Genomic DNA, 10,316 nt, shown 5'->3' with positions numbered 1-10,316 from the left:
TTCGAGGAAGATACTGATATTTTGCCTGAACAATTACTTAGAAAAGGAATGGGGTTGGCATCTTTTCAGAAATTGAAAATTTTGAACATGCAAGAAATAGAATGCGTCTTCTGTTAGAAACTTTGAAAGATCGTTTCTTGTTATCCCAAGGTTGAAACAGAAATTATGTCAAAATGTCTGATGTGGTCCTTGACGTGGCTATATATTTGCTTCTGAGTGCAAGCATATTTTTATGGTAAGTCACTTCTGAGATACTCCTCATTTTCTTTCAAGTAAATATTGTACTTACTAAGGTAGTCATGTTTGTTCTTTTGCATTCTCTGTTTCCTGCAGGAACAAAAAACTAGTGATGGCAATGAAGCCGAATCTCATGAGTGCAGAAGCTAATGTCTGTGACTCCGAAGCTAGGAAGGTAATAAATAAGTACTCGATGAAATAGTTCAAATGTGTAAGTTTGCTTGAACATCACCTGATACCTATTCTGATGGAGGTAACAGGCAGAGGCGGATCTATGATATTGTAACCTATGAGTTTATATGAGCACAATAGTTTTTACCCAGAGACTTTGTATATTAACTTGAGTTCATTGTAATATGTTGATGTATTTTCTCAATTCTATTTTGTTTTGAATGAAAAGTTACATATTATTGTAATATCTCGATGATCAGTGTGCATAATTTAGACTCTTTCGAAAATGTAAGCCACTAAAGACTTAATTAGTCTCTTTCACTAGGAGTAAATTGCTTTATTTAGCCAAACTAAAATTCTACTGTACTATATTTGGTTACAAAAGGATAAAAGAGAGTCTATTGTCGCAGAATCACACACTCTATTTCATTAAATTTTTTTATCTAGTTCTAAAGGAATTGGAAAACTTTATAATTAGTTAGTACACATATTCATTGACAATAAAACTTATATATATTTAATTATTTTTATTTCTTTCTTTGTAAAATATTTATTTTAATTTCTTTTCACTTTAAACTTTTTTTCTAATTAATTTATTATCTTTTCACTTTTAATTATTTTGAAAAAATTATGTGTATTTTTTCAAAAAAATAATTTAAAAGTGTCCTTTAATTTTAACGTTTAAATTTTTTTATGTTTATTTGATTTTCTTCACTTTTTTTTTATATCCGTTCAAAATTAACTTATTTTAAATATAAGACACTTGAAATCAAATCAAAACAAAAGACAAAGAAAATAAAATCAATAGAAAAATAAAAGAGAAAAAACAATGAATGTAGGTAAAAAAAAGGTTTCGATACAAGGTAAAAAACAATGTGTATTAATTAATTTAAATACAATATTTAAAAAAATAAGATAAATTTTTTTAAAAATTGAAATATTTAATTTTTTTAAAAAAATATTAATTTTTTTTTAAAAAAAAATTATAATTAAAAAATAACATTTACACACGTGGCGGGCGAGTGTGTATAAACACAACCAACTTGGGTAGTTGAAGGTGCCACATCAGCACAAAAAGTGCACAAAAATACGGAAAAAAATGAGTTCAGGGATAATCGGATCTTAGTTAAGTTTAGGTGTGTCTCTGGAATTTCGGTCATAGTGTAGGGGGTACTCATGCATTATCCCTTTTATTTTTATATAAAACAAGATTTAAAAGGCAATATAGGAACACTGTTAAACTCTTATTATCTGAGGATAGTGCCTCGTGACCACATGTATTATATATCATGTGGATGGATATATCACTGAATTATGTTCCAACCGTCATTCCAAAAGGGGAGAAGAGAAAAGTTATGAAAAAGATGTTATACAGTACTTCCTTCACTCCGCAATAGTAGTAAACTTACTAATATTCTCTGCTGAAGTTTTAATGGATAATATTAATTTCTAGCAGTTCGATAAATGGTTAACTGCTTTTCCCATACGCTTTTCTGTTAAATTGATCGTGTATCTAATGATATTTCTGTCTTGCACTACTTTAAGACTTGTTAATTACTTTTAGCTGGTCCTTAATCTCACTTTAGTCTTTATATATTGCCAATCTATTGAAGCAGTCACATGGCTTGTGTTCATTGGAGGAGAAAATTAGGTTAATTTAAAAGGAAAGTGCTTTAGTGGTCATAAAAGCAAGCAAGAGAGGTAGTTGAGAATATAAAATTTACTAGTTAGGTAAACAACAAACATGTTCTTAATTTATCTTAACAAATATACTACTCCCTCCGTTTCACAAAGAATGACCTCCTTTCCTTTTTAGTCAGTTTCAAAAAAATGACCTCTTTCCTTTTTTGATAACATTTTACTTTTTGCTTTCCACGTGGCATGTTTAAGACCACAAGATTAAGGGCAATTTTGTACATTTGACATAACTTTAATTTAGGACCACAAGATTCAAAAGTCTTCTTTAATTTCTTAAACTTTGTGTCAAGTCAAACCAGACCAATCTTTTTGAAACGAAGGGAGTATATGGAATTATTAGACTTTAAAATGTAAGTAATGTTATCATTTTGACCCCACTCTTCTTATACTCAAAACCTAAATGCTCAGCTTATAAATTTCAGTGAATATATTACATACCAAATTCTCCATTTCCACTCTCTGATATTTCATTCATACCAAACTCTCCATTTCCACCATTTTTACACCTCTACTTCCCAGTAACTAAGAAAACCAGTCACCAAAATCAATAGCAGAGTTCAGACTGCATAGTTGTAAAAAGGCTTATTACTAAACTATACTAGCTATGGAATTCTTATCTATTTTGGTGGGGAAAGTCACTGATTGCTTGGTGAAGCCAGTGGAGCGAGGGATTGGGTATTTATATTACTACAACAGTAACATCACATCTATGGAAAATGACTCTGTGAAGCTGAAGAACATCAAAAGTGAGGTGCAGGATAAAGCGGAAGTTGCCCGGGGAAACTTACAACGCATTTCACTCAGTGGCGAGGCTTGGTTAGAAAGTATTGATACCACTATTGCACAAGTGGATGATGTAATGGGAGGTGCAGCTGAGGTTGAAAGGGGTTGCTTTTATGGTTTCTGTCCAAACTTGAAGTCACGTTACTCCCTCAACAGGAGAGCTAAGAAAATTACAGGGGGGTTGACTAAACTTCAAAATACTGTATTCTCCTTTGATCGTCCAGTTCAAAGTGAGGCTATATATAGTAACAACGGTGAGGAGTTGGACTCCAGAAAATTGGAGGAAGAGGTCATGGCAGCTTTGAGAGATGAAGAGGTCACTGTGCTTGGGATATGTGGTCTGGGTGGTGTTGGTAAAACAACACTCGCTGAGAAAATCAGACAAAAGGCGAAACAACAAGGGTTGTTCAAAGATGTTGTCATGGTAACTGTCAGTCAACAACCTGACTTGAAAAAACTTTAGGGTGAGATCGCAGAAGGACTCGGGTTGACATTAGAAGGGGATAATTTGTTTGTTCGTGGAGATCGGCTGCGTACAAGGTTAATGGATCAGAATGGCCGCAACCTTATAATCTTGGATGATGTTTGGGAGGCTCTTCATGATCTAGACAAGCTTGGAATTCCCAGCGGTAGCAACCACAACCATCGGTGCAAAGTGATATTGACGACACGATTCCGAAATGTTTGTATAGAAATGGAAGCTCAGTGGATCATGGAAGTCAGAATCTTATCCGAAGAGGAAGCATGGTTCCTTTTCAGTCAGAAAGTTGGTGATTTTGGCAACGATCTTTCAGTGATTGACATAGCAAAAGAGGTTGCAAAGAATGAAAGGGGTTGCCACTTGCAATTATTATTGTTGCAGGAGCACTAAAGAGTAAAATCAAGCCTTCGTGGGAGGATGCCCTTACAAAATTACGTGATGCAGAACTAAGAAATATCCCTGGAGTGCACGAAAAGGTGTATGAATCTCTGAGGCTAAGCTATGACCACTTGGGCAATAGTGAAGCAAAGTACCTCTTTTTGCTTTGTTCTTTGTTCGAGGAAGATAGTAATATTCAAACTGAAGAATTGCTTAGATTTGGAATGGGGCTTGGCATCTTTTTGAGTATTAAAAATATACAAGGAGCAAGAAATAGGGTGTGTCTTCTATTAGAAATATTGAAAGATTGTTTCTTGTTATCTCAAGGTTCAGACAAAAATCATGTGAAAATGCATGATGTGGTCCGTGATGTGCTATAAGTATTGCGTCTGATGGAGAGCATAACTTTATGGTAAGTCACCATGTTAACTCGGAAGAGTTCCCAAGTAGAACTTCTTATGAGCATTTCATTCACATGTCAATTGTTGCAAATAAATTTGATGAGCATCCTAGACCAATAATTTGCCCAAAACTGAAGCTTTTAATGTTGAAACTCTGTTTTGAAGATCCATTCAAACTACAAGATGATTTTTTTGATGAAATGAGTAACCTCAATGTGTTGAGCCTGAGTGGATATGATGAGGACTCCATTCTGTCTTTTCCAACATCCATTAGGAGGTTGTCAAGTCTGAGGACGCTGTGTCTGATAATTTAAGGTTGGATGACATATCCTTTATTGGGGAACTTGTCGAATTAAAAATTCTGAGCATAAGAGATTGTGAGTTAGATGAGCTGCCAGAGGAGATAGGAAAATTGACCAAGCTAATTATGTTAGAGATTTGGAATGTGTATAGTTCACTTAAAAGGATTTCAGGAGGGGTGTTATCAAAATTACTAGCTCAATTGGAGGAACTACATATGGTGGAAGTAGATTTGAGGGATGATCTGATGTACAGTAACCTTGGCCTTCCCTCAAAGTTGACACGGTATACTCTTACACTGGGTGGAGAAACTGACAAAGAGATCATGCCATTAATAGGTGATTATGACAAGAGTATTGCTTTAGAGGTCACGGAGACTGCCCCATTGGGTGATTGGATCTGCCACCTATTGAAGGAGAGTGAATTTGTAAGTTCAACGGGAAAGGGCTCTAATAATGCGTTGACTGAGTTGCAGCTGAATGAATTGCAGAACGTGAAATGTCTCTGCCTCTCTGATTCTGATTTACTGACACATTTATTGAAGATAACACATAAAGTAATCAAGTTCCCCAATTTATATGAGTTGAGGCTTGGAGATCTGAAATGCCTGACTCACATTTGCAGTGACAATGTTGAGCGCATTGAGTTCCCTCTGTTACAAAAAATGATCTTCTATGGGTTACCTGAATTCCAAAAATTCTTTCCTACATCCATCAATGACTCAAATCCTCTTTTTGATGAAAAGGTTAGCTTTCTATCACCAAAATGTTACCTTTTACTTGAGCATTAAAGATATTTACTTAAACAAAGTCTATTAATATTGCTTAGATATATCCTTTTTGTCTAACAAGTGAAAAAATAATTTTAAATTTTTTTATAATTTGTTATTTAAAAAAGGGAAAAAGGACAAATATACCCCCGAAGGCTCTCTTGGAAATCAGTGTTTCCTCTTTTGCTTAATTGTGAAAGCATTTACTCTTTACTGAAAACTAGCTCAAAGGCTATTTTTGAAATCTCAGTTTCCTTTCTTGTTTAAATATGAAAACATTTTACTCTTTGGGAATACATAGTCCCAATCTTTACTCTTTACTCAACTCAAAACTCAAGTCTTAAAACAAAGTTAAAATATTTGTAAAAGAGTTTTGGAAAACTCTATGAACTTCTCTTGACTTGACTCTTAACTTTCCTTGAATTAGAATTTATGGATTCAAGGATTGTGATTTGTGATAAGAAAGATCTCATTATGTTTAGGAGTGTGTATAGATATTTAAACATAAGAAACGATCAAGAAATCACTGTCTGGAAGCAAGTCCGCAGCGCGGAGATGCATTTAAATATTTGGTCGCGAAATAAATTTTGAGGCAGAAGGATCTGTTGTGACCCATCCACGACGCGGAGAGAAAATTTCCTATCCTAAAGAACAGGTCTGCGACCCAGATTCACTCGACTTTTTCCTTCTTCGCTTTCTAACCTCAATTCACCTAAACTCGGTTCTTTTTCTCAAATTCTCTTTAGATTCAGATACCCAGTATATATGTCACGCCCCGAGACTACACCCTGGGCGGGACTGGCACTCAGAGACCATTTTTGGCCCCAAGCAAACCCTTTGCCTGGCTTTCTTAACTCAGTGGAAACCTAACTCAACAGAATAGCTCAAAGCAAATTCAAGGTTACAAAACAACTTAACTTATAAAAATCTGGCCACAAAGGCAACTCGAATCTCAAAATAGAATATTTACATATATACATAGATGAGAGACTCAAAACTAACTGACTGACTGTCTATGAAGCTTCTAAAATATTGAGATGGATGTTGGGACAGACCCCGCAACACCCTAATAAAACAAAACTAAGAATACAAAATAATTGAGTCCTCCGGAATGCAAGGAGGCTCACCACTGATTCTTGAGTGCTCAGCTGGATCAACGACGTGCAGGATGCTGATCCGGGGTACCTGTATCTGCATCGTCATAAGATGCAAGCCAACTGGCATCAGTACATTGAATGTACGAGTATGCAAGCTGGAAAACTAAGCAACATAGGCTAGAAGGAAATCTAGAAGAAACTGAATAGCTTACCTGGCTCAAATCATCTCAACCTGACTGACTTCTTTTAATATAAGGCAATTTTAAAACAAGTGCGATATAAAGAAAGACTGCTTAAAACATGCTATAAACTCTATGTGTATACAAAGATACAATAAGCCTGAGATGTATATAGAAATACAAATGAACTGATGTATATAAAAATATAATACTTTCTGTGTATGAAAATACAATAACTGCTGTGGGAGTTTCTCTAAACGACAACCGTCACATAAGAGCTATATTGATGATACAGCGATTGACCTCACGATGCCAGAGCATCCTATACCCGGCCAAAGGTATAAGACCTGAACTGCCTAATGGATCCACTAGTCTATCTGGAAAAGGATTCATCTAAAAAGTATGATCATTTTCTACCCATGGTGGCTAACATGGTTCTATAGGGGCTATGGGTTCTTTGAACGCTCCCCCAATTCGGTGCTCGATACTACTCCCAAAAAGTACTGGCTCTTATGTTTTTAAAACATATGTCTTCCTGCTGATTTGAGATAATTACTCAAAAACTAGCCCGAAGACTCTTTGGAAATCTCAGTTTCCAACCTTGTTTAAATGTAAAAACATTTCTTTAAAACTTCTTTAGGAATACATAGTTCCCTAATAACTTTGAGAAACGAACTCAACTTTATGTTCTTAACTTAACTTGAAACTCTATATTCTTTGCTTGACTTGCAACTTGAGTCTTAGAATGAAGTTAAAACGTTCAATAAAGACTATTGAACAACTTTAAAGACTTGCTTTGACTCACTTCTTTAACTTCTAGACTTAACTCTTAATTTCACTTGACTTGGAAACTAACTCTCCTTGAATTGGAATTTGGATTCAAGGTATATGATCACACGTTTATGGATGACTCCTTGACATTTAGAAGTACTTTGGAGTGTTGGAAACAACTAGGAAACATAGGTACAATACCAAGGAACATGCATGAGAAAGTGTGAAAAGAATGGGGGAACTTGGCGTCCTTGGCGATCTGCAAGGCGCAGAGCGCCAGCCCTTGAAGCTCAGAAGGCCAGCTGAGGCGCTCTGTAGGGCGTGGTGCCCCAAGGGGTGAAGTTCAGAACACTTCTTGGGGCGCTCTGCAAGGCGCGACGCGCCACCCCTTTTCCCCGACAACTTCGACTTTTCTCCTTCTTTTCTCCAACTCTAAACCTTCTAAACTCCAAGGTTTCCAACCCCAAACATTTAGAATCAAAAATCCCTCAACATACAATAGATTTCAACCTAAAACACAACCGGAAACATGCCCAAATCAACATGGGACTTCAACAACACAATCAACGACACCAACAACTTCAACAACATATCCAATCTTTTCTCAATAATAAAAATGAGTTTGTTGTGTGGGGGAAAGAATCAACCCAACACTAAGAACTCACATACCTAGTGGGGATCACCCCCGACGATATCCACGACGGAAACTTGCTTGATCTCCTCTTTCTCCTCTTTTTCTCTTCTTCTTCTTCTCTTCTTCTTCTCTTCTTCACTCAAAACCCTCACTCTCACTCTTTTAAAATGGGATAAAATGATCCAAATATCAGCCTAACACAACAATATAACCCCAAAAGAAATAGCTAGGGAAAAGACCAAAATGCCCTTAAAATTTCCGGACGGATTCCCTGCCAACTGCCCAACTTTCAAAGGGTATAACTCGTTCATACAAACTCGGAATAGAGCAAACTCGGTGGAGTTGGAAAGATCATTCCATAAGCTTCGCAAACATAACTAGAAATACTTCTAACTCATCCTCAGCTAGGAGTTATGACTTCTCAAAGTTGACCAAAAACTCACTGATTTCCACACCACCAATTTTCCAGATTTTCATTTTTTTTTGAATTCCTTCCAAAAATAACTATTTCCGATTTTTAAGCCTCTTCATAGTTATTTCAACTTACCGGATGTTACAATATATGCACAAGAATCTACTCAAACAACTCAAGGAAACAACACTAGAACCTCAAGAAACTCTTCAATCTCAACCCAAATTCAAGAACGAAAGCAATTCAAGAACACACATCAAAAACATTCAAACTTCCAATCTTTTTAGGACGACTTCACGCTGAAATAAGCATGTTTGGACATGGGTGAACGAACCCAACGTTATGAAAGTCTCACTTACCTCGTAGGATCAAATCCTTGACGAAATCCGCAATTAATTCCTTACGAAGACGATGAATCTTGACTTTCCTCTTCTTTTCTCTCTTGGGTTCTTCTCTCTAAAACCCTAGCATGAAATTTGAGTGCATAAACTGACCCAATTCAGTTTAAACCCCTAAGTAATTACCAAAAACGAAATAAATTAATTGGGTAGTGAAAAGACTATAGTACCCTTCAAAAATCCAATTTTGACTTTCCTTATCTAGACAACCCAACTTCAAATAGGCATATCTCCCTCATACGAACTCGAAGTTGCGCAAAATCAGTGGCATTGGAAAGATAATTCAAATATATTTCCTACGGTATCTTGTAGCACATCTAAATCATCCTGAGCTAAGAGTTATGGTCGTTTGAAGTTGACCCAAAACTCATACTTAACTTAACTTTGTCAAACTTTCCAAATTTGATTATTTCCAAAAACGGTTTCTTTCTATTTCCAAGTCTTTCTAGTAGCGGGGTGTTACAATATCTCCCCCTTGGGAACATTCATCCTCGAATGAGATTAATCTTAGCATTCTAAGGGTGTAACATCTAACATCTAGCTCAAACACCCAACAAGCAAAAATGTAAATAAAACATGCCAACTTAAAATAAAAGCCAAGAAAAGGATTAGTACCTTAATTTGGAACTTCTCCGGATTCAAAGAGATTTGGGTATCTCTTCTTCATATCCTCTTCAGCTTCCCACGTAGCTTCCTCAACAAACTGATTTCTCCACAAAACTTTGACTGATGCTACTTCTTTAGTTCTCAACTTGCGAACTTGGCGATCTAGAATCTGAACAGGAATCTCCTCATATTATAAGTTATCCTTGCTACCAACATCTTCAGTAGGTATGATAAGTGAAGGATTGCCCATGCACTTCTTCAACATGGAGATGTGAAATACCAGATGAACCACTGCTAACTCTTGGGGTAAATCTAACTCATAAGCTACATTGTCAATCCTCTTGGATATTCTGTAAGGACCAATATACCAGGGACTAAGTTTACCCTTCTTTCCAAATCTCATAACACCTTTCATGGGTGAAAATTTCAAGTAAACCCAATCATCTATTTCGAACTCTAAGTTTCTTCTCCTAACATCTATGTGGGATTTATGACGACTCTGCGGTTTTCAACCTCTCTTGAAAAACTCTCACTTTCTCCATAGCTTGATGAACTAAGTCTGGTCCTATCAACCCAGCTTCACCAACTTCAAACCATCCAATAGAAGATCTGCACCTTCTCCCATAAAGAGCTTCATAAGGAGTCATTTGGATGTTAGAGTGGTAACTATTATTGTAAGCAAACTCAATCAGAGGTAGGTGATCATCCCAATTACCCTTGAAATCAATCACACAGGCCCTCAACATATCTTCTAAAGTCTGAATAGTGCGCTCTGCTTGACCATCTGTCTGAGGATGAAAAGCAGTACTTAAGTTCACCTTTGCTCCCAAGCCTTTCTGGAATGACTTCCAAAATTGTGTATTAAACTGAACTACTCAATAGATAATTTAGAATGTATTAAATAGCATTTAACTTAGTCAAAGTGCCAACTCAAGATTCAACATAAGCCAATAACAAGATAGTGACAAATGAACTAACTAACTGTCTATGAAGCCTATAAT

General features: G+C 36.1%; 1 pseudogene; it reads left to right on the top strand.

Moving 5' to 3' along the window:
• The first annotated feature begins 2,710 nt into the window (after nucleotides 1-2,710).
• LOC125831432 (disease resistance protein UNI-like) lies at nucleotides 2,711-5,239 on the top strand (annotated as a pseudogene).
• Nucleotides 5,240-10,316: the final 5,077 nt, after the last annotated feature.

The sequence above is a fragment of the Solanum verrucosum genome, unplaced genomic scaffold, assembly GCF_900185275.1.
Source record: "Solanum verrucosum unplaced genomic scaffold, falcon-dt-bn FXZP01000049.1, whole genome shotgun sequence".
NCBI lineage: Eukaryota > Viridiplantae > Streptophyta > Magnoliopsida > Solanales > Solanaceae > Solanum > Solanum verrucosum.
This window is presented reverse-complemented; position numbering and strand designations above follow the sequence as displayed.